This window comes from Choloepus didactylus, chromosome 24 (genome assembly GCF_015220235.1).
Source record: "Choloepus didactylus isolate mChoDid1 chromosome 24, mChoDid1.pri, whole genome shotgun sequence".
NCBI classification, from domain to species: Eukaryota; Metazoa; Chordata; class Mammalia; order Pilosa; family Megalonychidae; genus Choloepus; species Choloepus didactylus.
The window spans coordinates 2,230,791-2,258,314 of record NC_051330.1 but is presented as its reverse complement, the minus strand read 5'-3'; the positions used below and the strand labels follow the sequence as shown (position 1 = coordinate 2,258,314).

At 40.7% G+C, this 27,524-nt stretch overlaps 1 pseudogene; it reads left to right on the top strand.

Moving 5' to 3' along the window:
• Positions 1 to 333: 333 nt before the first annotated feature.
• LOC119519741 lies at positions 334 to 27,524 on the top strand (annotated as a pseudogene).

The window sequence follows — 27,524 nt, the reverse complement described above, 5'->3', positions numbered from 1 at the left end:
ACATGGATCAAAAGGTGGCTGACATTACCTGAGATCAAAATGCCAGAACTGCCATGGTATAATGTAGCTAAGGGAATCCAAAGGCTTAGAGAGATTGGAATGTTAGAGTGGATTTATCATAGAAGACCTGCTCACACACCCCAGGAATGTGCAGAGAACACACCTTTCACCAGCATTGTGAGGAATAGATTTGTGAGGCTAGCTCCATCATCTCTGAAAAGCTGTGTAGTCACCCTTCCCTGTAGGTCAGATATTAGTGTGGGAACTGTTGTCACTGAACTAGAATCTTTAAACATACAGTGGGGATGATTGGATCCTGTGTTGGCAGAAGCCATGCAGCAGCACTTAATTGTCAAAGACAAGGTAGGCATGGCTACCATAAAGAAAAACGGGCTCAAAGCCACAGTCAAAATAATCTGACTTGCAGAGACTTACGGCCTTTTTTAGAAGAATATGGGTTACCTAGAAGTAAAATAGATGGGCAGTCTACTAAATTCTTACCTGATCTGTATAAGAAGAGTTGTAGGTCCAGTGAACAAAAATCAAACTTGAATTACAAAAACAGAGATTCATGGCACCTTGATCAATTCCCAGACTTAAGAGCCCCTTGAATCAGGGGAAGGCCAATTCTCCTTGGGGAAGGACCCTGTTACACTGCCAAAAATTTATGCTGTTAATCTTCCTCCCAGCCTTCCCCAGGGGGAACTATGGCCTTTTACCAAGGTAATTGTGCATTTGGGAAAAAGGAAATGATCAGACCTTTCAGGAATTATTAGACACTGGCTCAGAAGTGACATTAATTCCAGGAGACCCAAAACATCACTGTGGTCCACTAGAGTAGGGGTTTATGGAGGACAGGTGATCAATGGTGTTTTAGCTCATGTCCAAATCACAATGGGTCCAGGGGGTCCCTGGACCTATTCTGGAGTTATTTTCCCAGTTCCAGAATGCATAATTGGTGGAATAAAGTACTCAGGGACTGGAAGAATCCCCACATTGGCTCCCTGACTTGTGGAGTAAGGGTTACTATGGTGGGAAAAGCCAAGTGGAAGCCACTAGAACTGCCCTACCTAGGAAAATAGTAACTCAGAAACAATACTGATTCCTGGAGGCATTTCAGAGATTAGTGCCACTCTTAAGGACTTGAAGGATGCAGAGGTGGTGATTTCTACCACATCCTCATTCAACAATCCTATTTGGCCTAGGCAGAAAATCCTATTAGTCTTGGAGGATAACAGAGGTTTATCATAACCTTAACCAGGTGGTGACTCTAACTGCAGCTGCTGTCCCAGATGTGGTATCATTGCTTGAGCAAATCAAGACATCCCCTGGTACTTGGTATGCAGCTGTTGATCTAGCAAATGCTTTTTTTCTCAATTGCTGTTAGTAAGGACCACCAGAAACAGTTTGCTTCCAGATGGCAAGGCCAGCAGTATACCTTCACTCTCCTACCTCAGAGGTATAACAACTCTCCAGCCCTATGTCATAATATTGTCTGCAGGGTTCTTGATCATTTCTCTCTCCCACAAGACATCACACTGATCCATTATATTAGTGATGTCAGGTTGATTGGACCTAGTGAGCAAGAAGTAGCAAATACTCTAAAATTACTGGTAAGGCATTTGTATGTCAGAGGATGGGAGATAAATCCAACAAATCCACCTCAGTGAAATTTCTAGGTGTCCAGCAGTGTGGGGCATGTTGAGATTTTGCCTTCTAAGGAGAAGGATAAGCTGTTACATCTGGCCCCTCCTATGACCAAAAAAGAGGCATAATGCCTGGTGACCTCTTTGGATTCTGGAGACAATCCCTAATTTGGGTGGGCTACTCTGGCCCATTTACCAACTGACCAGAAAAGCTTCAGTTTTGAGCGGAGACCAGAACAAGATGAGGGTCTGTGACAGGTCCAGGCTGCTGTGCAAGCTTCTCTGCCACTTGGACCATATGATCCAGCTGGTCCAATGGTGCTGGAAGAGTCAATGGCAAATAGAGATGCTGTCTGGAGTCTTTTGAAGGCCCCTATAGGAGAATCACAGTGTAAGCCCTTAGGATTTTGGAGCAAAGCCATCCCATTTCTGCAAATAACTGCTTTTCTTTTGAGAAATAGGTTTTGACCTGCAACTGGGCCTGAGAAGAACTGAACACTTAACCATGAGCTGCCAAGTTACCATGAGACCTGAGTTGCCTGTCATGAGCTGGGTGTTGTCTGACCTACCAAGCCAGAAAGTTGGCTTGCAAACAGCACTCCATAATAAAATGGAAGTGGTATATATGAGATAAGGCTTGAGCACATTCTGAAGGCACAAGTAAGGTATATAAGGAAGTGACCTAAATGCCCTTCTCTTTCCCAGCCCACAGCTACACATCTTGGGGGGTTCCTTACAATCAGTTGACTGTGGAAGAGAAAACTTGGACCTTGTTTACAGATGATTCTGCACTGTATGCAGTTACCACCTGCAGCATTGAATCCCCTTTCTGGATGTTCCTGAAATACAGTGGTGAGGCGAAATCCTCCCAGTGGGCAGAACTTTGAGCAGTGCACCTGGTTGTTCATTTTTCTTGGAAGGAGAATTGGCCAGAGTTGTGTTGGTATATTGATTCATGGGCTGTTGCTAATAGTTTGGCTGGATGGTCAGGGACTTGGAAGGAACATGATTGAAAAATTGGTGACAGAGAAGTCTGGGGAAGAGGTATGTTGATAGACCTTTCTGAGTGGGCAAAAAACATGAAGATATTTATGTCCCATGTGAATGCTCACCAGAGAGTGGCTTCAGCAGAGGAAGATTTTAATAATTAAGTGGATAAGATAACCTGTCCTGTGGTTACCAGTCAGCCTCTCTCCCCTGCCACTCCTGTCATTGCCCAAAGGGCTCATGAACAAAGTGGTCATGTGGTAGGGATGGAAGTTGTGCATGGCCTCAGCAAAATGGACTTCCAGTCACTAAGGTTGATCTGGCTACAGCCACTGCTAACTGTCCAGTCTGCCAGCAGCAGAGACCCACACTCAGTCCCTGATATGGGATAATTCCCCAGTGAGATCTGCCTGCTACCTGGTGGCAGGTTGACTACATTGGACCACTTCTATCATGGAACGGGTAGCTACTTGTTATAACTGAGATAGACACACACTCCAGATATGGGTTTTCCTACCCTGCATGCAGTGCTTCTGGTACCAAAATTTGTTCCAGTTTGCTAATGCTGCTTTTATGCAAAATACCAGAAATGGATTGGCTTTTATAAAAGGTGTTTATTTGGTTACACAGTTACAGTCTTAAGGCCATAAAATGTCCAAGGTAAGGCATCAACAATGGGGTACCTTCACTGGAGGATGGCCAATGGCATCCAGAAAACCTCTGTTAGCTGGGAAGGCATGTGGCTGGTGTCTGCTCCAGGGCTCTGCTTTCAAAATGGCTTTCTCCCAGGACATTCCTCTCTAGGCATCTGGGGATGTTCTCTTAGTTTCTCCCAGGCAAGCTCTGGGTTAGCAAAAGTCTGCTTTCAACAGCCATTTCCAAAATGTCTGTCTTGGCTGCTCTGAGGTCCTTCTGTTTGTGAGCTCTTTTATAGGACTCCAGTGATTAAATCAAGATCCATTCTGAAAGGGCAAGGTCCATATCTCCATGGAAATAAATCAAAAGTTTCACCCACAGTTGATTGATTCACATCTCCATGGGAACACTCAAAGGATTCTAACCTAATCAACACTAATACATCTGCCCTGACAAGATTGCATTAAAGAGCATAGCATTTTGGGGGACATAATACATCCAAACTGGCACATTCTACCCCCTGGACCCCAAAATGACATGACCTTTCTGTATACAAAATACATTCACCCCAATAAAATATCACAAAAACTTAAATCATTTCAGTAACTATAGGTAAGTATAAGATCTCATCAAGATCAGTTACAGGTGTGGTCTATCCTAAGGAAAATTTCCTCTAGCTGTGGACCTGTGAAACTTAGAACACATTATCTGCTGCCAATATACAAAGGAGGGACAGTCATAGGATAAACATTCTCATTGCCATAGGGAGAAATTGAAAGGAAAACAGGGTTCACAGGACCAAAACAATTCCTAAAACCTGCAGGGCAAACTCCATTGGATTTCAAAGTCTGAGAGTCATTTACAGAATGATGTTATATCCTTGGGGCTTGAGAGAGCAGGAGTTCAACCCTCTCTAAGGGCCTTTGCAGCAGTCTTCTTGCCTCTATGGTTTCTTATGGGTTTGGCTTCCCTTGTGTGGGGTGAATCACTTTTCTCTTGCTGCTTTCACAATTGTTTCATCAGTATTTCCCAGCCAAAACAGGGCCGGGGACCCACTCAGAGAGCATAGTCCAGTTCCAAAGGGCCCTGAAGAGAGGGTCAGGATAGATGCCAAAGCCTTTTATCAGCCTTACTTTCCTTCAAGCTAAACACATTGTGGTCTTTGCCAAGAAGCCTACTTGATGCTCCCCAACAGGTGGTGCTCCTTGGCCACCTATGCCACACAGCCCTGTGACGGCAGGGCATTTTCAGCCCTCTGTTGGTTCTGCCCCTGATGCATGTCAAAATGATGGCCCAGCAGTACCCATCAGGGATGGGCCAATGCTGTGGGACCCAGTGGTCCAAACGCACTGGCCAACAGCTGTATTCACACTGGGCCATGTCCCCTGCATTCTTGGGGAGGAGGACCTCACAGACCTCCCAGTCTGCAGCAGCCAGGCCAGGCAGGGATCAGATTGGCCTTGCCTCAGTGGTACAGGGTTGGCACAGGCAGTTGCTGTGCAGTGAATTACAGTTTTTTGATGCAGTTTCTCAGTCTGTTTGTCTCACTCTTCCATGGATGCTACACAGTACTCCCTGGTCTCCAGAGCTCCAGAACGTTGTTTCAGACAGTTTCTGCCAGTCCACTAGGTGTTTCGGGAGAGGAGTAAGCTCTGCCGCCCCCTATTCTGCCATCTCCCCAGAAAGCCTGTCTGCCAACACATTTTCTTTAAAAATTCAATTTTATTGAAATTCTTTGCATACCATACAATCATCCCAAGTGCACAATCAATTGCCCATGGTACCGTCACACAGCTGTGCACCCATCACCACAATTAAACTTTTTTCAAATTTTTAGAACATTTTCATTACTCCAGAAAAGAAATAAAAATAGAAAACAAAACCCAAAACCTCCCATACCCCAAAGCCCCACTCCATTATTGACTCATAGTATTGGTATAATACATTTGTTACTGTTGATGAAAGAATGTTAAAATACTACTAACTGTAGTACATAGTTTGTAATGGGTATATTTTTTCCCTATATACCCCTCTATTATTAACTTCTAGTTATAGTGTCATACATTCGTTCTAGTTCATGAAAGAAATTTCTAATATTTATTCGGTTAATCATGGACATTGTCCACCACAAGATTCACTGTTTTATACATTCCCATATTTTAACCTCCAACTTTCCTTCTGGTGACATACATGACTCTAAGCTTCCCCTTTCCACCACATTCACACACCATTCAGCACTGTTAGTTACTCTCACAATAATGTGCTACCTTCACCTCTGTCCATTTCCAAACACTTAAATTCAACATAGTTAAACATTCTGCTCTTAATAAGTGACTGCTCCCCATTCTTTAGCCTCATTCTATATCCTGGTAACCTATATTTCATGTCTATGAGTTTACATATTATAATTAGTTCATATCAGTGAGACCATACAATATTTATCCTTTTGTGTCTGACTTATTTCACTCAATATAGTGCCCTCAAGGTTCTTCATCAATCCATTTTTTTAAGATGGCTTTTTTCACACATCATACATTCTGTCCTAAGTAAACAATCAGTGGTTCCCTGTATAATCACATATTTATTCACTCACTGCCATCACCACTATCTGTATAAGGACATCTCCATTTTTTCCACAATAAAGAAGGAAGTGTCACATAAGGTAGAGAGAAAAAATAAAAAGAAAGAAAAAATGACAGCTAAAAATCAGCAAAAGGAAAGATAGAGTTGAAATAAAGTACAATAAAAGAGTCAGACAACATTGCCAATGCCAAGAGTCCCATACCCCTCCCTTATATCCCCATCTTATAGGCATTTAGCTTTGGTGTATCACCTTTGTTACATTAAAGGAAGCATAAAACAATGTTTCTGTTAACTCTAGTCTCTAGTTTGCACTGATTGTATTTTTCCCCAATACCACCCATTTTTAACACCTTGCAAGGTTGACATTCATTTGTTCTCCCTCATGTAAAAACATATTTATACATTTTATCACAACTGTTGAGCACTCTAGGTTTCATTAAGTTATACAGCCCCAGTCTTTATTCTCCTTCTTTTCTTCTGGTGTTGCACATGCCCCTAACCTTCCTCTTTCAACCATACTCACAGTCATCTTTATTCAGTGTACTTACATTGCTGTGCTACCATCACCCAAAATTGTGTTCCAAACCTCTCACACCTGTCTTTTCCTATCTGTCTGTATTTCCCCCTTTAGTATTTCCCATAAGGCAGGTATCTTATCCACAAACTCTCTAATTGTCTGTTTGTCAGAGAATATTTTAAACTCTCACTTGTAATTGAAGGACAGTTTGCCAGATATATGATTCTTGGTTGGCAGTTTTTCTCTTTGAGTATCTAAAATATATCACACCACTTCCTTCTTGCTTCCATGATTTCTACTGAGAAATTTGCATATAGTCTTGTCAAGCTTCCTTTGTATGTGATGGATCATTTTTCTCTTCCTTTCACGATTCTCTCTTTGTCTTTGATGTTTGATAATCTGATTATTAAGTGTCTTAGTGTAGGTCTATTAAGATCTGTTCTGTTTGGGGTAGTTTGTGCTTCTTGGATCTGTAACTTTATGTCTTTCATAAGAGATGGGAAATTTTCATTGATTATTTCCTCTATTATTGCTTCTGCCCCTTTCCCCTTCCCTTCTTCTGGGATACCTGTGACACATACATTCATGTGCTTCAGATTGTCATTCAATTTCCTGAGATGTTGCTCATATTTTTCCATTCTTTCCCCTATCTGTTCTTTTGTGTGTAGTATTTCAGTTGTATTGCTCTCCAGTTCCTGAATGTTTTCTTCTTCCTCTTGAGATCTGCTGTTGTATGTCTCCTTTGTGTTTTTCATCTCTTGTGTTGGGCCTTTCATTTCCATAGATTCTGCCAGTTGTTTTTCAAACTTTTAATTTCTACTTTATGTTCACCCAGTGTTTTCTTTACATCCTTCATCTCTTTTGCTGTATCTTCCCTGAACTCATTGATTTGGTTTTTCATTTGATTTAGCATATTTATTTGAAAATCTTTAATTGATTGTTTCATTAAAGTGAGACAATATCTCAACTATATCTTAATTGGGCCATATCTTCATTTTTCCGAGTGTGAATTGTGGTTTTCTTTGATCTAGGCATCTGGTTTCCTTGATTACTTCAATCAGATTTTCCCAGACCAGAACAGGCTCAGGTCTCAGAAGAGGAAAATATTCAGTATCAGGTTTCCATGAGGGTGTGTCTTAAAAGATTGACAGACTTTCCTGTGAGGCCTCTAGCCACTTTGCTTTACCTAACCTGTCCAGCAGGTGCAGGTGGCACCTGTCATCCTGTCACTCCCCACTGGTGTAAAGAGATGTGGCCCTTTAATTTTCAGGTTGTTTCTGGATTAATTGTTTTCCCCAAGACTTTGGGGTCTGAATTCTTTTTTTTTTTTTTTTGTAACAGCTTTATTGAGATATAATTCACACACCATACAATTCACCCATTCAAAGTATACATTTCAATGGTTTTGAATAGAACAATGACAACAATTAATTTTAGAACATTTTCATCACCTCAGAAAGAAACTATGTACCCTTTAGCTAGCACCCCTCTATTCCCCACCTCTTCAGCCCCAACCAACCACCAACCTACTTTCTGTTTCTATACACTTGCCTATTCTAGATGTTTCATATAAATGGAAACATATAATACATGGTTTTTTGCAACTGGCTTCTTCCATTTAGAATAATGTTTTCAAGGTTCATCCATGTTTTAGCATGTATCAGTGCTTCTTTCCTGCTTATGGCCAAATAATACTGTATTGTAAGGACATACCACATTTTGTTTTATCCATTCATCAGGTGATGGACATTTGGATTATTTCCATCTTTGGCCTATTAAGAATAATGCTGCCATAAACATTCATGTACAAGTTTTTGTGTGAACGTATGGTTTTATTTCTCTTGGGTATATACCTAGGAGTAGAACTGATGGGTCTATGTTTAATTGTTTGAGGAACTACCATACTGTTTTCCAACATGGCTCACCACTTGATATTACCACCAGCAATATCTGAGGGTTCTGATTCTCCACATTATTGCCAACACTAGTTACCAGACTTTGATTATAGCCATCCCACAGGGTGTGATGTGGTTACCTTATTGTGATTTTGATTTGCATTTCCCTAATGACAAATGATGTTAATCAGCTTTTCATGTGTGAAATTATTTTATTAATGGGGTGCTTAATGAAAAAGTTGTGAGACTACTGGTGTAAAATTTTCTGGCAATTTCAGGGACAGTTGTCCAATGAAAGCCCCAGAGAGCATTCTGAAATAACAACAATAGCACCTTTTCAAGACACTTAGCTCTTCATGGACAAGAAAAAAGGAGTACACATAGGTACCATATAAATCAAATCAAGCCCCAAGCACAGGAGACTAGTAGGAGATAAAGATCAACCAGACATGGATGTCTATCTATATACCACCTCCAAATCAAGGACACTATATAACTCTGAGGAACATGGAGAGTATCAATGACACTGTCACCACTGTTTAAACTGAGGCATGCCTCCACTCTTATCACAAAGAGGTGGCAAAAGCAACACTTCAGTCATTTCCTTGGCACATCATTAGAAGTTCATGAAAGGCAAATTTAGTGACAACTCTGAACGGAGGCACTACACAAGGACCAAGTCATTGGAGGCCAGTGTCTGTGTCAGTGTCAACAGTTCTTCATGGTACAGAACTGAAAGAACTACACAGATTTTTTTTTTTAATATGGCAAGATATAATCAATTTAAAGAAGTGTTCTTTTTTGCCAAAATTATATCTACTCTACGTTTTGGTATTATGGAACAGCAGTGACAGTCAACATCTCTACCTAGAAAAATTATTTCTGGAAATTGTAGCAGTCTGTGAAGTCCAAAAGTCTGGGAACTTCTGCTTTAGTACATACCTTACACCCTAGAAAGACCATATGGTCTCTCTAACTTACCCTACTCATTCTTTTTTTTTTTATCTTCATTTTATTGAGATATATTCACATACCACACAGTCATACAAAACAAATCGTACATTCGATTGTTCACAGTACCATTACATAGTTGTACATTCATCACCTAAATCAATCCCTGACACCTTCATTAGCACACACACAAAAATAACAAGAATAATAATTAAAGTGAAAAAGAGCAATTGAAGTAAAAAAGAACACTGGGTACCTTTGTCTGTTTGTTTCCTTCCCCTATTTTTCTACTCATCCATCCATAAACTAGACAAAGTGGAGTGTGGTCCTTATGGCTTTCCCAATCCCATTGTCACCCCTCATAAACTACATTTTTATACAATTGTCTTTGAGATTCATGGTTTCTGGGATGTAGTTTGATAGTTTCAGGTATCCACCACCAGCTACCCCAATTCTTTAGAACCTAAAAAGGGTTGTCTAATGTGTGCGTAGGAGTGCCCACCAGAGTGACCTCTCGGCCCCTTTTGGAATCTCTCTGCCACTGAAGCTTATTTCATTTCCTTTCACATCCCCCTTTTGGTCAAGAAAATGTTCTCCGTCCCACAATGCCAAGTCTACATTCCTCTCCGGGAGTCATATTCCACGTTGCCAAGGAGATTCACTTCCCTGAGTGTCTGATCCCATGTAGGGGGGAGGGCAGTGATTTCACCTTTCAAGTTGGCTTAGATAGAGAGAGAGGGCCACATCTGAGCAACAAAGAGGCATTCGGGAGGAGGCTCTTAGGCACAATTATAGGGAGGCCTAGCGTCTCCTTTGCAGCAACCGTCTTCCCAAGGGTAAAACCTATGGTAGAGGGCTCAACCCATCAAACCACCAGTCCCCCATGTCTGTGGCCACGTCAGCAACCATGGAGGTGGGGTAGGCCAATACCCCCGCACTCTCCACAGGCTCCTCAAGGGCGCACTACATATTTTTTTCCTTGTTTTTCTTTTTTAAATCAACTGTATGAAAAAAAAAAAAAAACAACATATAATAAAAGAACATTTCAAAGAGACCATAACAAGGGAGTAAGAAAAAGACAACTAACCTAAGATAACTGCTTAACTTCCAACCTGTTCCTACTTTACCCCAAGAAAGTTACCTAATATAGCAACATTTCTGTGAACTTGTTCCTACTATATCCATCAGAAATTAACAGACCATAGTCATTCCTGGGCATCCCCAGAATGTTAAATAGCTTATCTGTTCTTCTTGGATTATTGTTCCCCCTTACTTAATTGCTCTCTATTGCTAGTTCCCCTACATTCTACATTATAAGCCATTTGTTTTACATTTTTCAAAGTTCACATTAGTGGTAGCATATAATATTTCTCCTTTTGTGCCTGGCTTATTTCGCTCAGCATTATGTCTTCAAGGTTCATCCATGTTGTCATATGTTTCACGAGATCGTTCCTTCTTACTGCTGTGTAGTATTCCATCGTGTGTATATACCACATTTTATTTATCCACTCATCTGTTGAAGGACATTTGGATTGTTTCCATCTCTTGGCAATTGTGAATAATGCTGCTATGAACATTGGCGTGCAGATATCTGTTCGTGTCACTGCTTTCCGATCTTCCGGGTATATACCGAGAAGTGCGATCGCTGGATCGAATGGTAGCTCTATATCTAGTTTTCTAAGGAACTGCCAGAGTGACTTCCAGAGTGGCTGAACCATTATACAGTCCCACCAACAATGAATAAGTGTTCCAATTTCTCCACATCCCCTCCAGCATTTGTAGTTTCCTATTTGTTTAATGGCAGCCATTCTAACCGGTGTTAGATGGTATCTCCTTGTGGTCTTAATTTGCATCTCTCTAATAGCTAGTGAAGCTGAACATTTTTTTCATGTGTTTCTTGGCCATTTGTATTTCCTCTTCAGAGAACTGTCTTTTCATATCTTTTGCCCATTTTATAATTGGGCTGTCTGTACTATTGTCATTGAGTTGTAGGATTTCTTTATATATGCAAGATATCAGTCTTTTATCAGATACATGGTTTCCAAAAATTTTTTCCCATTGAGTTGGCTGCCTCTTTACCTTTTTGAGAAATTCCTTTGAGGTGCAGAAACTTCTAAGCTTGAGGAGTTCCCATTTATCTATTTTTTCCTAAGCTTGAGGAGTTCCCATTTATCTATTTTTTCTTTTGTTGCTTGTGCTTTGGGTGTAAAGTCTAGGAAGTGGCCGCCTAATACAAGGTCTTGAAGATGTTTTCCTACATTATCTTCTAGGAGTTTTATGGTACTTTCTTTTATATTGAGATCTTTCATCCATTTTGAGTTAATTTTTGTGTAGGGGGTGAGGTAGGGGTCCTCTTTCATTCTTTTGGATATGGATATCCAACTCTCCCAGCCCCATTTGTTGAAAAGACCGTTATGGCTCAGTTCAGTGACTTTGGGGGCCGTATCAAAGATCAGTCAGCCATAGATCTGAGGGTCTATCTCTGAATTCTCAATTCGATTCCATTGATCTATATGTCTATCTTTGTGCCAGTACCATGCTGTTTTGGCAACTGTGGCTTTATAATAAGCTTCAAAGTCAGGGAGTGTAAGTCCTCCCACTTCGTTTTTCTTTTTTAGAGTGTCTTTAGCAATTCGAGGCATCTTCCCTTTCCAAATAAATTTGATAACTAGCTTTTCCAAGTCTGCAAAGTAGGTTGTTGGAATTTTGATTGGGATTGCATTGAATCTGTAGATGCGTTTGGGTAGAATTGACATCTTAATGACATTTAGCCTTCCTATCCATGAACATGGAATATTTTTCCATCTTTTAAGGTCCCCTTCTATTTCTTTTTTTTTTCTTTTTTTTTTATCATCATTTTATTGAGATATATTCACATACCACGCAGTCATACAAAACAAATCGTACTTTCGATTGTTTACAGTACCATTACATAGTTGTACATTCATCACCTAAATCAATCCCTGACACCTTCATTAGCACACACACAAAAATAACAAGAATAATAATTAGAGTGAAAAAGAGCAATTGAAGTAAAAAAGAACACTGGGTACCTTTGTCTGTTTGTTTCCTTCCCCTACTTTTCTACACATCCATCCATAAACTAGACAAAGTGGAGTTTGGTCCTTATGGCTTTCCCAATCCCATTGTCACCCTCATAAGCTACATTTTTATACAACTGTCTTCGAGATTCATGGGTTCTGGGTTGTAGTTTGATAGTTCCAGGTATCCACCACCAGCTACCCCAATTCTTTAGAACCTAAAAAGGGTTGTCTAAAGTGTGCGTAAGAGTGCCCACCAGAGTGATCTCTCGGCTCGTTTTGGAATCTCTCTGCCACTGAAGCTTATTTCATTTCCTTTCACATCCCCCTTTTGGTCAAGAAGATGTTCTCCGTCCCACGATACCGGGTCTACATTCTTCCCCGGGAGTCATATTCTACGTTGCCAGGGAGATTCACTCCCCTGGGTGTCTGATCCCACTTAGAGGGGAGGGCAGTGATTTCACCTTTCAAGTTGGCTTAGCCAGAGACAGAGGGCCACATCTGAGCAACAAAGAGGCATTCAGGAGGAGACTCTTAGGCACAAATATAGGGAGGCCTAGCCTCTCCTTTGCAGCAACCGTCTTCCCAAGGGTAAAACTTATGGTAGAGGGCTCAACCCATCAAACCACCAGTCCCCTATGTCTGTGGTAATGTTAGCAACCATGGAGGTAGGGTAGACGAATACCCCTGCATTCTCCACAGGCTCCTCAAGGGGGCACTACATCTTTTTTTTTTTTTCCCTTGTTTTTCTTTCTTTTTTTTTTTTTTAACTTTCCCTTCTTTTTTTTTTTTTATTTATTTATCTGTTTACTTTTTTTTTAATCATCATTTTATTGAGATATATTCACATACCACGCAGTCATACAAAACAAATTGTACTTTCGATTGTTTACAGTACCATTACATAGTTGTACATTTATCACCTAAATCAATCCCTGACACCTTCATTAGCACACACACACAAATAACAAGAATAATAATTAGAGTGAAAAAGAGCAATTGAAGTAAAAAAGAACACTGGGTACCTTTGTCTGTTTGTTTGCTTCCCCTACTTTTCTACACATCCATCCATAAACTAGACAAAGTGGAGTTTGGTCCTTATGGCATTCCCAATCCCACTGTCACCCCTCATAAGCTACATTTTTATACAACTGTCTTCGAGATTCATGGGTTCTGGGTTGTAGTTTAATAGTTTCAGGTATCCACCACCAGCTACCCCAATTCTTTAGAACCTAAAAAGGGTTGTCTAAAGTGTGCGTAAGAGTGCCCACCAGAGTGATCTCTCGGCTCGTTTTGGAATCTCTCTGCCACTGAAGCTTATTTCATTTCCTTTCACATCCCCCTTTTGGTCAAGAAGATGTTCTCCGTCCCACGATACCGGGTCTACATTCCTCCCCGGGAGTCATATTCTACGTTGCCAGGGAGATTCACTCCCCTGGGTGTCTGATCCCACTTAGAGGGGAGGGCAGTGATTTCACCTTTCAAGTTGGCTTAGCCAGAGACAGAGGGCCACATCTGAGCAACAAAGAGGCATTCAGGAGGAGACTCTTAGGCACAAATATAGGGAGGCCTAGCCTCTCCTTTGCAGCAACCGTCTTCCCAAGGGTAAAACCTATGGTAGAGGGCTCAACCCATCAAACCACCAGTCCCCTATGTCTGTGGTCATGTTAGCAACCATGGAGGTAGGGTAGACGAATACCCCTGCATTCTCCACAGGCTCCTCAAGGGGGCACTACATCTTTTTTTTTTTTTTCCTTGTTTTTCTTTCTTTTTTTTTTTTTTAACTTTCCCTTCTTTTTTAAATCAACTGTATGAAAAAAAAAGTTAAAAAGAAAACAAACATACAATAAAAGAACATTTCAAAGAGACCATAACAAGGGGGTAAGAAAAAGACAACTAACCTAAGATAATTGCTTAACTTCCAACATGTTCCTACTTTACCCCAAGAAAGTTACATAATATAGCAACATTTCTGTGAACTTGTTCCTACTATATCCATCAGAAATTAACAGACCATAGTCATTCCTGGGCATCCCCAGAATGTTAAATAGCTTATCTGTTCTTCTTGGATTATTGTTCCCCCTTCCTTAATTGCTCTCTACTGCTAGTTCCCCTACATTCTACATTATAAACCATTTGTTTTACATTTTTCAAAGTTCACATTAGTGGTAGCATATAATATTTCACTTTTTGTGCCTGGCTTATTTCACTCAGCATTATGTCTTCAAGGTTCATCCATGTTGTCATGTTTCACCAGATCGTTCCTTCTTACTGCCGCGTAGTATTCCATCGTGTGTATATACCACATTTTATTTATCCACTCATCTGTTGAAGGACATTTGGGTTGTTTCCATCTCTTGGCAATTGTGAATAATGCTGCTATGAACATTGGCGTGCAGATATCTGTTCGTGTCACTGCTTTCCGATCTTCCGGGTATATACCGAGAAGTGCAATCGCTGGATCGAATGGTAACTCTATATCTAGTTTTCTAAGGAACTGCCAGACTGACTTCCAGAGTGGCTGAACCATTATACAGTCCCACCAACAATGAATAAGAGTTCCAATTTCTCCACATCCCCTCCAGCATTTGTAGTTTCCTGTTTGTTTAATGGCAGCCATTCTAACCGGTGTTAGATGGTATCTCATTGTGGTCTTAATTTGCATCTCTCTAATAGCTAGTGAAGCTGAACATTTTTTCATGTGTTTCTTGGCCATTTGTATTTCCTCTTCAGAGAACTGTCTTTTCATATCTTTTGCCCATTTTATAATTGGGCTGTCTGTACTATTGTCATTGAGTTGTAGGATTTCTTTGTATATGCAAGATATCAGTCTTTTGTCAGATACATGGTTTCCAAAATTTTTTCCCATTGAGTTGGCTGCCTCTTTACCTTTTTGAGAAATTCCTTTGAGGTGCAGAAACTTCTAAGCTTGAGGAGTTCCCATTTATCTATTTTCTCTTTTGTTGCTTGTGCTTTGGGTGTAAAGTCTAGGAAGTGGCCGCCTAATACAAGGTCTTGAAGATGTTTTCCTACATTATCTTCTAGGAGTTTTATGGTACTTTCTTTTATATTGAGATCTTTCATCCATTTTGAGTTAATTTTTGTGTAGGGGGTGAGGTAGGGGTCCTCTTTCATTCTTTTGGATATGGATATCCAACTCTCCCAGCCCCATTTGTTGAAAAGACCGTTATGGCTCAGTTCAGTGACTTTGGGGGCCGTATCAAAGATCAGTCAGCCATAGATCTGAGGGTCTATCTCTGAATTCTCAATTCGATTCCATTGATCTATATGTCTATCTTTGTGCCAGTACCATGCTGTTTTGGCAACTGTGGCTTTATAATAAGCTTCAAAGTCAGGGAGTGTAAGTCCTCCCACTTCGTTTTTCTTTTTTAGAGTGTCTTTAGCAATTCGAGGCATCTTCCCTTTCCAAATAAATTTGATAACTAGCTTTTCCAAGTCTGCAAAGTAGGTTGTTGGAATTTTGATTGGGATTGCATTGAATCTGTAGATGCGTTTGGGTAGAATTGACATCTTAATGACATTTAGCCTTCCTATCCATGAACATGGAATATTTTTCCATCTTTTAAGGTCCCCTTCTATTTCTTTTTTTTTTCTTTTTTTTTTATCATCATTTTATTGAGATATATTCACATACCACGCAGTCATACAAAACAAATCGTACTTTCGATTGTTTACAGTACCATTACATAGTTGTACATTCATCACCTAAATCAATCCCTGACACCTTCATTAGCACACACACAAAAATAACAAGAATAATAATTAGAGTGAAAAAGAGCAATTGAAGTAAAAAAGAACACTGGGTACCTTTGTCTGTTTGTTTCCTTCCCCTACTTTTCTACACATCCATCCATAAACTAGACAAAGTGGAGTTTGGTCCTTATGGCTTTCCCAATCCCATTGTCACCCTCATAAGCTACATTTTTATACAACTGTCTTCGAGATTCATGGGTTCTGGGTTGTAGTTTGATAGTTCCAGGTATCCACCACCAGCTACCCCAATTCTTTAGAACCTAAAAAGGGTTGTCTAAAGTGTGCGTAAGAGTGCCCACCAGAGTGATCTCTCGGCTCGTTTTGGAATCTCTCTGCCACTGAAGCTTATTTCATTTCCTTTCACATCCCCCTTTTGGTCAAGAAGATGTTCTCCGTCCCACGATACCGGGTCTACATTCTTCCCCGGGAGTCATATTCTACGTTGCCAGGGAGATTCACTCCCCTGGGTGTCTGATCCCACTTAGAGGGGAGGGCAGTGATTTCACCTTTCAAGTTGGCTTAGCCAGAGACAGAGGGCCACATCTGAGCAACAAAGAGGCATTCAGGAGGAGACTCTTAGGCACAAATATAGGGAGGCCTAGCCTCTCCTTTGCAGCAACCGTCTTCCCAAGGGTAAAACTTATGGTAGAGGGCTCAACCCATCAAACCACCAGTCCCCTATGTCTGTGGTAATGTTAGCAACCATGGAGGTAGGGTAGACGAATACCCCTGCATTCTCCACAGGCTCCTCAAGGGGGCACTACATCTTTTTTTTTTTTTCCCTTGTTTTTCTTTCTTTTTTTTTTTTTTAACTTTCCCTTCTTTTTTTTTTTTTTTTATTTATCTGTTTACTTTTTTTTTTAATCATCATTTTATTGAGATATATTCACATACCACGCAGTCATACAAAACAAATTGTACTTTCGATTGTTTACAGTACCATTACATAGTTGTACATTTATCACCTAAATCAATCCCTGACACCTTCATTAGCACACACACACAAATAACAAGAATAATAATTAGAGTGAAAAAGAGCAATTGAAGTAAAAAAGAACACTGGGTACCTTTGTCTGTTTGTTTGCTTCCCCTACTTTTCTACACATCCATCCATAAACTAGACAAAGTGGAGTTTGGTCCTTATGGCATTCCCAATCCCACTGTCACCCCTCATAAGCTACATTTTTATACAACTGTCTTCGAGATTCATGGGTTCTGGGTTGTAGTTTAATAGTTTCAGGTATCCACCACCAGCTACCCCAATTCTTTAGAACCTAAAAAGGGTTGTCTAAAGTGTGCGTAAGAGTGCCCACCAGAGTGATCTCTCGGCTCGTTTTGGAATCTCTCTGCCACTGAAGCTTATTTCATTTCCTTTCACATCCCCCTTTTGGTCAAGAAGATGTTCTCCGTCCCACGATACCGGGTCTACATTCCTCCCCGGGAGTCATATTCTACGTTGCCAGGGAGATTCACTCCCCTGGGTGTCTGATCCCACTTAGAGGGGAGGGCAGTGATTTCACCTTTCAAGTTGGCTTAGCCAGAGACAGAGGGCCACATCTGAGCAACAAAGAGGCATTCAGGAGGAGACTCTTAGGCACAAATATAGGGAGGCCTAGCCTCTCCTTTGCAGCAACCGTCTTCCCAAGGGTAAAACCTATGGTAGAGGGCTCAACCCATCAAACCACCAGTCCCCTATGTCTGTGGTCATGTTAGCAACCATGGAGGTAGGGTAGACGAATACCCCTGCATTCTCCACAGGCTCCTCAAGGGGGCACTACATCTTTTTTTTTTTTTTCCTTGTTTTTCTTTCTTTTTTTTTTTTTAAATTTCCCTTCTTTTTTAAATCAACTGTATGAAAAAAAAAAGTTAAAAAGAAAACAAACATACAATAAAAGAACATTTCAAAGAGACCATAACAAGGGGGTAAGAAAAAGACAACTAACCTAAGATAATTGCTTAACTTCCAACATGTTCCTACTTTACCCCAAGAAAGTTACATAATATAGAAACATTTCTGTGAACTTGTTCCTACTATATCCATCAGAAATTAACAGACCATAGTCATTCCTGGGCATCCCCAGAATGTTAAATAGCTTATCTGTTCTTCTTGGATTATTGTTCCCCCTTCCTTAATTGCTCTCTACTGCTAGTTCCCCTACATTCTACATTATAAACCATTTGTTTTACATTTTTCAAAGTTCACATTAGTGGTAGCATATAATATTTCACTTTTTGTGCCTGGCTTATTTCACTCAGCATTATGTCTTCAAGGTTCATCCATGTTGTCATGTTTCACCAGATCGTTCCTTCTTACTGCCGCGTAGTATTCCATCGTGTGTATATACCACATTTTATTTATCCACTCATCTGTTGAAGGACATTTGGGTTGTTTCCATCTCTTGGCAATTGTGAATAATGCTGCTATGAACATTGGCGTGCAGATATCTGTTCGTGTCACTGCTTTCCGATCTTCCGGGTATATACCGAGAAGTGCAATCGCTGGATCGAATGGTAACTCTATATCTAGTTTTCTAAGGAACTGCCAGACTGACTTCCAGAGTGGCTGAACCATTATACAGTCCCACCAACAATGAATAAGAGTTCCAATTTCTCCACATCCCCTCCAGCATTTGTAGTTTCCTGTTTGTTTAATGGCAGCCATTCTAACCGGTGTTAGATGGTATCTCATTGTGGTCTTAATTTGCATCTCTCTAATAGCTAGTGAAGCTGAACATTTTTTCATGTGTTTCTTGGCCATTTGTATTTCCTCTTCAGAGAACTGTCTTTTCATATCTTTTGCCCATTTTATAATTGGGCTGTCTGTACTATTGTCATTGAGTTGTAGGATTTCTTTGTATATGCAAGATATCAGTCTTTTGTCAGATACATGGTTTCCAAAATTTTTTCCCATTGAGTTGGCTGCCTCTTTACCTTTTTGAGAAATTCCTTTGAGGTGCAGAAACTTCTAAGCTTGAGGAGTTCCCATTTATCTATTTTCTCTTTTGTTGCTTGTGCTTTGGGTGTAAAGTCTAGGAAGTGGCCGCCTAATACAAGGTCTTGAAGATGTTTTCCTACATTATCTTCTAGGAGTTTTATGGTACTTTCTTTTATATTGAGATCTTTCATCCATTTTGAGTTAATTTTTGTGTAGGGGGTGAGGTAGGGGTCCTCTTTCATTCTTTTGGATATGGATATCCAACTCTCCCAGCCCCATTTGTTGAAAAGACCATTATGGCTCAGTTCAGTGACTTTGGGGGCCTTATCAAAGATCAGTCGGCCATAGATCTGAGGGTCTATCTCTGAATTCTCAATTCGATTCCATTGATCTATATGTCTATCTTTGTGCCAGTACCATGCTGTTTTGGCAACTGTGGCTTTATAATAAGCTTCAAAGTCAGGGAGTGTAAGTCCTCCGACTTTGTTTTTCTTTTTTAGAGTGTCTTTAGCAATTCGAGGCATCTTCCCTTTCCAAATAAATTTGATAACTAGCTTTTCCAAGTCTGCAAAGTAGGTTGTTGGAATTTTGATTGGGATTGCATTGAATCTGTAGATGCGTTTGGGTAGAATTGACATCTTAATGACATTTAGCCTTCCTATCCATGAACATGGAATATTTTTCCATCTTTTAAGGTCCCCTTCTATTTCTTTTAGTAAAGTTATGTAGTTTTCTTTGTATAGGTCTTTTACATCTTTGGTTAAGTTTATTCCTAGGTACTTGATTTTTTTAGTTGCTATTGAAAATGGTATCTTTTTCTTGAGTGTCTCTTCAGTTTGTTCATTTCTAGCATATAGAAACATTACTGACTTATGTGCATTAATCTTGTATCCCGCTACTTTGCTAAATTTGTTTATTAGCTCTAGCAGCTGTATCGTCGATTTCTCAGGGTTTTCCAGATATAAGATCATATCGTCTGCAAACAATGACAGTTTTACATCTTCTTTTCCAATTTGGATGCCTTTTATTTCTTTGTCTTGCCGGATTGCCCTGGCTAGCACTTCCAGCACAATGTTGAATAACAGTGGTGACAGCAGGCATCCTTGTCTTGTTCCTGATCTTAGAGTGAAGGCTTTCAGTCTCTCACCATTGAGTACTATGCTGGCTGTGGGTTTTTCATATATGCTCTTTATCATATTGAGGAAGTTTCCTTCAATTCCTACCTTTTGAAGTGTTTTTATCAAAAACGGATGTTGGATTTTGTCAAATGCTTTTTCAGCATCTATTGAGATGATCAATTGATTTTTCCCTTTTGACTTGTTAATGTGTTGTAATACATTGATTGATTTTCTTATGTTGAACCATCCTTGCATGCCTGGAATGAACCCCACTTGGTCATGGTGTATGATTTTTTTAATGTGTCTTTGGATTCGATTTGCAAGTATTTTGTTGAGGATTTTTGCATCTATATTCATTAGGGAGATTGGCCGGTAGTTTTCCTTTTTTGTAGCATCTTTGCCTGGTTTTGGTATTAGATTGATGTTAGCTTCATAAAATGAGTTAGGTAGTGTTCCATTTTCTTCAGTGTTTTGAAAGAGTTTGAGTAAGATTGGTGTCAGTTCTTTCTGGAAAGTTTGGTAGAATTCCCCTGTGAAGCCATCTGGCCCTGGGCATTTATTTGTGGGAAGATTTTTGATGACTGATTGGATCTCTTTGCTTGTGATGGGTTGATTGAGGTCTTCTATTTCTTCTCTGGTCAGTCTAGGTTGTTCATATGTTTCCAGGGAATTGTCCATTTCCTCTACATTATCCAGTTTGTTGCCATACAGTTGTTCATAGTATCCTCCTATAATTTTTTAAATTTCTTCAGGATCTGCAGTTATGTCACCTTTTTCATTCATTATTTTGTTTACATGGGCCTTCTCTCTTTTTGATTTTGTCAGTCTAGCCAGGGGCTTGTCAATCTTGTTGATCTTCTCAAAGAACCAACTTTTGGTGATATTTATCCTCTCTATTGTTTTTTTGTTCTCTATGTCATTTATTTCTGCTTTAATCCTTGTTATTTCTTTTCTTCTACTTGGTTTAGGATTGGTTTGCTGTTCATTTTCCAGCTTCTTCAGTTGATCCATTAGTTCTTTGTTTTTGGCTCTTTCTTCCTTTTTAATATATGCGTTTAGTGCTATAAATTTCCCCCTTAGCACTGCTTTTGCTGCATCCCATAGGTTTTGGTATGTTGTGTTCTCATTTTCATTCATCTCTATATATTTAGCAATTTCTCTTGCTATTTCTTCTTTAACCCACTGATTGTTTAGGAGTGTGTTGTTTAACCTCCAGGTATTTGTGCATTTTCTAAGTCTCTGATGGTTATTGACTTCTAATTGTATTCCATTGTGGTCAGAGAATGTGCTTTGAATAATTTCAATATTTTTAAATTTACTGAGGCTTGTTTTATGTCCCAGCATATGATCTATTCTGGAGAAAGTTCCGTGAGCACTAGAAAAGTATGTGTATCCTGGTGATTTGGGATGTAATGTCCTGTATATGTCTGTTAAATCTAATTCATTTATCAGATTGTTTCGGTTTTCAATTTCCTTATTGGTCTTCTGTCTGGTTGATCTATCTATAGGAGAGAGTGATGTGTTGAAGTCTCCCACAATTATTGTGGAACATCAATTGCTTCCTTTAGTTTTGCCAGTGTTTCTCTCATGTATTTTGTGGCACCTCGATTGGGTGCATAGACATTTACGATTGTTATTTCTTCTTGTTGAATTGCCCCTTTTATTAGTATGTAGTGGCCTTCTTTGCCTCTCAAAACATCCCTGCATTTAAAGTCTATTTTATCTGAGATTAATATTGCTACACCTGCTTTCTTTTGGCTGTAGCTTGCATGAAATATTTTTTTCCATCCTTTCACTTTCAATATCTTTGTGTCCCTGTGTCTAAGATGAGTCTCTTGTATGCAACATATTGATGGTTCATTTTTTTTGATCCATTCTGTGAATCTATATCTTTTAATTGGGGAGTTTAATCCATTTATATTCAACGTTATAACCGTGAAGGCATTTCTTGAATCAGCCATCTTATCCTTTGGTTTATTTTTGTCATATTTTTCCCCTCTCTCTATTAATATCCTTTATTGTACCCATACCGAATCTCTTTAGTACTGAACCTTTCTCCAAGTCTCTCTGTCCTTTCTTTGTTTCTCTGTCTGTAGGGCTCCCTTTAGTATCTCCAGTAGGGCAGGTCTCTTGTTAGCAAATTCTCTCAGCATTTCTTTGTCTGTGAAAAATTTAAGCTCTCCCTCAAATTTGAAGGAGAGCTTTGCTGGATAAAATATTCTTGGTTGGAAATTTTTCTCACTCAGAATTTTAAATATATCGTGCCACTGCCTTCTCGCCTCCATGGTGGCTGCTGAGTAGTCACTACTTAGTCTTATGCTGTTTCCTTTGTATGTGGTGAATTGCTTTTCTCTTGCTGCTTTCAGAACTTGCTCCTTCTCTTCTGTGTTTGACAGTGTGATCAGAATATGTCTCGGAGTGGGTTTATTTGGATTTATTCTATTTGGAGTTCGCTGAGCATTTATGATTTGTGTATTTATGTTGTTTAGAAGATTTGGGAAGTTTTCCCCAACAATTTCTTTGAATACTCTTCCTAGAACTTTACCCTTTTCTTCTCCTTCTGGAACAGCAATAAGTCTTATATTCAGACGTTTTATATTATCTATCATATCCCTGAGGTCCGTTTCGATGTTTTCAATTTTTTCCCCATTATTTCTTTTATGCTTTCATTTTCCATTCTGTCATCTTCCAGGTCACTGATTCATTGTTCAACTTCCTCTAGTCTTGTACCATGAGTGTCCAGAATCTTTTTAATTTGGTCAACAGTTTCTTTAATTTCCATAAGATCATCTATTTTTTTATTTAGTCTTGCAATGTCTTCTTTATGCTCTTCTAGGGTCTTCTTGATATCCTTTGTATCCCGTACTATGGTCTCATTGTTCATCTTTAGTTCTTTGAGTAGCTGCTGTGTCTCTTCTGATCTTTTGATTTGGGTGCTTGGGCTTGGGTTATCCATATCATCTGGTTTTTTCATATGCTTTATAATTTTCTGTTGTTTTTGGCCTCGTGGCATTTGCTGAACTTGATAGGGTTCTTTTAGGATTTGTAGACCAATTGAAGTCCTTATCTCTAATTTATCAGATCTACAGCTTCGTGGAGTACACTTTCTCTAACTAACCAGCAGGTGGCATCCACGAGCCACCTGTTCTCCACAAGCCAGTTCTCCCCTGCTTAGCCTTTGTTGTGAGTGGGGGAGCGAGCCTTGTGGGGTCCAATTGGTTTACCAAGCTTGCGTGTGTAGTTGGTGTTGCCTGCCCTGTATATGGGGCGTGTTTCTGGGCAGTCAGGGAGAGGGGGGTGGCTCTAACAATCAAATCTCCCCGGTGATCCTACAGTTTTAAAGCTGCTGCAATAGTCTAATCCTTCAGTTCAGTACTGCCACAGTTTGTCTCTGCCACTGACCCACAAGTCCTTGGTATTGGCGTATGGCTCCTGAGACTTGCAAGTGGGCCCCTCTTCCAGGCTGTGCACCCCCTGGTCCTCTGTTGAGGGATGACTGTGCTATGTCACAGGTGAGTGCCATCCCCCCAGGGCGGTTCTGGGCTGCTGGGCTGTGTAGGGAGGCTCCCAGTCTGCTGAAATGATGGCTGAATGGGGCTTTGTTAATTCACACTGGTCCACCTTCCCAACTCTTGGACAATCAACTGAGGTTGCAGGGAAGGCTAATGTCTACGCCCAGTTTTGTGGTGTGTGCCTGTTATTTGAAGCACTTCCATCACACTGGGGTGTCTGGGGTAGCTCTGGGCTATGGGGCTGGCAATGGGCAGGAGTGTTTCCTGTCCACCAGGATGATGGCTGTGAGCGGACACCCCCCTTTTCTTGGGAAGTTGTGGTGTTTAGTGAATTTTCTCAGCCACTGGATTATTGCCTTTTGTCTCAGAGCTCTCTTAGTTCTGCTCTTGTCTTGACCTGCCCAAATTGCAAGTCTTTGAAGCTTTCCGTATTGGGCTTCTTAGAGTAATTGTTTTAGAAAAAGAAAAAAGGATTAAAAAAAAAAAAAGGGCCCTCCTCAGAGATCTAATGGGTTATTGAAATGCTAAGAGACAAAGCAATTAGGGCCATTAAGGAAAGGTCCACAGGGCAGAGAGATCAGCTTTTCTTCAGGATTTGCATATGCGCCTCAAGGCCTGAGCTCTGCCCTTCCCCTTTCTGTGTTCACTAGAACTCCAAAAATCCTCTGCTTTTATTTTGGAGTTTTTCATGTTGTTTTTTTTCTATGCCTGTCTCCTCTTTGCTGGGCTGGCTGCTCTCAGATTCTCTGGTGTCTGGTCTCAGTCTATCTATGGTTGGAGTTTGGATCAGTAGGATGAGTTTCTGATAAGGGCTGCCACTGCAGTTCTCCCTTCTCCTTCCCGGAGCTGACAGCCCCTCCTCCCATGGGACTGAGCCTGGCAGGGAGGGGCGCAGGTCCCCTGGCCACAAAAACTTACAGATTTCGCTGATCTCAGCAGTTCGACATGTTCCTGAGTGTTGTATGAAATATGCCCCAAGTCAGATTGCTCTGTGGTGTCCAGTCCACGCAGTTCCTGGCTTTCTACCTACTTTCCTGGAGGAGTAACTACAACACACACCTCACCAGTCCGCCATCTTGCCCCACCTCCCGGGGTCTGAATTCTGAAGAGAAGGTGGGCACTTATGCTGGGCTCCACCTCCTTCCTCTTAGGAAAGATACACCCACTAAGGAGTTATCTTCTGCATTTGAATAGCTCCTTTGTCTCTGATTCTGTCAACTCCACCCCTGTCAGGGTCAGGTTGCTGCGAACTGAAAATGGTTGAGGCTCTCTCCACTGAGTCACTCAGGTTGAGAAACAGAAATAAAAAGGGAGAGAAAGCCCCCTTTCAGAGCCAGTCCATGGCTCCCCAGCTTTGCCCATTGACCAGGGACAGCAACCGGTCTCCTGGGCTCCTTTTCTGGGGTAACAGGTGCCCTCTGGCTCTCTAAGGTCAGTCTCTAAAAGTCTCTGTATTTTCTTTCTTTTTTTAATTATTTTTTTCTCTCTGTCAGCCCCACCTCCTCTCCACTGGGAGTGAACTCAGGGTACTTTGATGCTTGTTAGGGGTTTGTGTATGTTTGTAGCTTGTATTCTGCAGCCCACATTTGTTAATTAAAACCCCAGCTGGAGTGAGGCTGAGCTATTTGCTGGCTCCAGGACTGCTGCTTTCTCCTACATTGAGATCTTATAGCTCAGCCTTCTTTGGGGGGTGGGGGTTCCCAGTGCGGGTCCACCTTTTTTACTTACAGATTTTGTGTTGTGATCTCAGCCATTCCACCCAATCCAGGTTGGTGTACAATGCGTAGACGGTCATGGTTGTCCCCCAGCAGCTGTTCCAGATTATTTCCTAGTTGTTCCTGGTTGTTTATTATTTGCTCCAGGGAACTAACTAAACTCCACACCATTTTATGCCACCATATTGCCTCTCTCCTGACACAGTTTTTAGTAATCCTTTTAAGATTTTCACCAAAAGAAACGTCAACCTTAAAGAAAAGTAAAATTTCATACATTGCCCACTTTCATAGTTTGTCAAAGTGTATTGGCCATAAATCTGCAGGAATCTTAGAGGAAATGAATTTTCATAAGATTTGAAGGGACAGTCACATCTTTCATTCAATAAAATTTATTTAACATCTACTATGTGCCTTGAATGAAAGTAACAATTTACTTAGTACCTTGTGTACCAAATAGGAGGACACTACTATTTATTTTTGTATTCATTATGTTCTCATTGCTGAGGAACTCACAGCTCAGAGAGGAGCAAAGTTATATAAAAATAATTTCAGTGCAGTGTCAAAAATGCTAGAGAGAAACTGTACAAAGAGCATTGGGCTAGGAAAGAGGGAACTCTTCCTGGGGAATTCAGGGATGGATTTATCAGTTGGAGAAAATGGGAGAGTATTTCATGCATGATGACTCATTATAAGGAGGATATTTGTTGATAATTATTTCCTTCCCAAAGGGATGGATTACACCCTTCTCAGTCCTTTGCAACAAATGGCAGCTGGTTATGAGCAGAAATTCCGGGACTGGTGTGCTGACCATATTCACTGGGTGGAAGGAAGCCAGTGAGCATCAAGTGATCAAACTTTTGATCTCAACTTTGTTGGTTCTTGTTCCTACTCTACTGAAACATGCTGCCTAAAAGACCAAGAAAAGAAGTAAAAGAGGACATCACAGGATACTAATGCTATGTTTTTACACCTTAGATTTCTAGAAGCAGTTTCTACATTGCTGCATTTGGTCCTTACCAAATGCTTTGAGGAAGGTGATACATCATCAGTTAAGGAAAGAGATCAGAAGATTGAGCGGCTTGGCTGAATTAATGAAACAAGAAGGCAACAGGACATGGATTTGAATGAATGTCAAATAATTCCTAATCCAGTGATCTCCACTCTAAGAAAAGAAGAGTAAGAAAAGGAGAAGACTGGACAGAATGGAAGTGAATATGAAACTGATGATTAAATAAATGATTTAGGATTATTTATGGAATCCTGTGAAACAAGGCATTAATTCATGTTCTTCGTAAGAGGCACTAAACTGTCTTCTGCTAATTGGACAGGTGAAAGGCTGTGGGAAGGTTCAATACCAGTTTGAGAGAGGGCTTCATTTTGGTGGGCTTCTCAGATTGGCCTCAACGGGAACTCATCCTTTTCTACTCTCTAACTTTCTTTGGCAACAGCACCGTTATCATCTTCTCTCACCTGGACCTTTGGATGTGCTCACCCATGTACTTCTTCCTCTGCCACCTCTTTCCTGGACCTCTGCTACACCACCAGTGCTGTGCCCCAGCTTCAAGTCAACATTCACGGAACAGGCTGGACCATCAACTATGGAGGGTGTAGGGCCCAGCTCTTCATCTCTTTGCCCTGTTATGTGCTTCTGGTGGTAACGGCCTTTGACCACCACGCTGTTATCCATCAACCACTCCAGTATGTGACCATTATGTACCTCCATCTCTGCCAGACACTGGCTGTCACCTCCTGGGCAAGAGGCTTCATGAAGTCTCTGATTCAGACAGGTCTTATCATGGCCCCTCTGTGGCCTGCTTCACCTGAACCACTGCTTCTGTGAAGACACACAAGGGACACACGACATCTGTGGCCTGAGCTACAATCTTGGTGGTTCCTGCAGCAGTAATTCTAGTCTTCTGTGTACACACTGCTCAGACAGGGTTAAGGGTAAAGTCAATGGCTGGGGGCAGAAAGGCTTTTGGGACTTGTGGATCCCTCCTTTTAGTGGCTTCCCATTTTTATGGCTCAGCCATCTACACACACCTCCACCCCATGCATGGTGATTCTCAGAATGAGGGAAAGTTTGTTGCCCTTTTTTATACTATAATTACCCCCATGCTGAATCCTCTGAGTTACCCCCAAAGGAACCATGATATGACGAGGGTTCTCAGGAAGATACTAAGAAAAGGCAGAGACTTGGGGTGGGAGGGATGA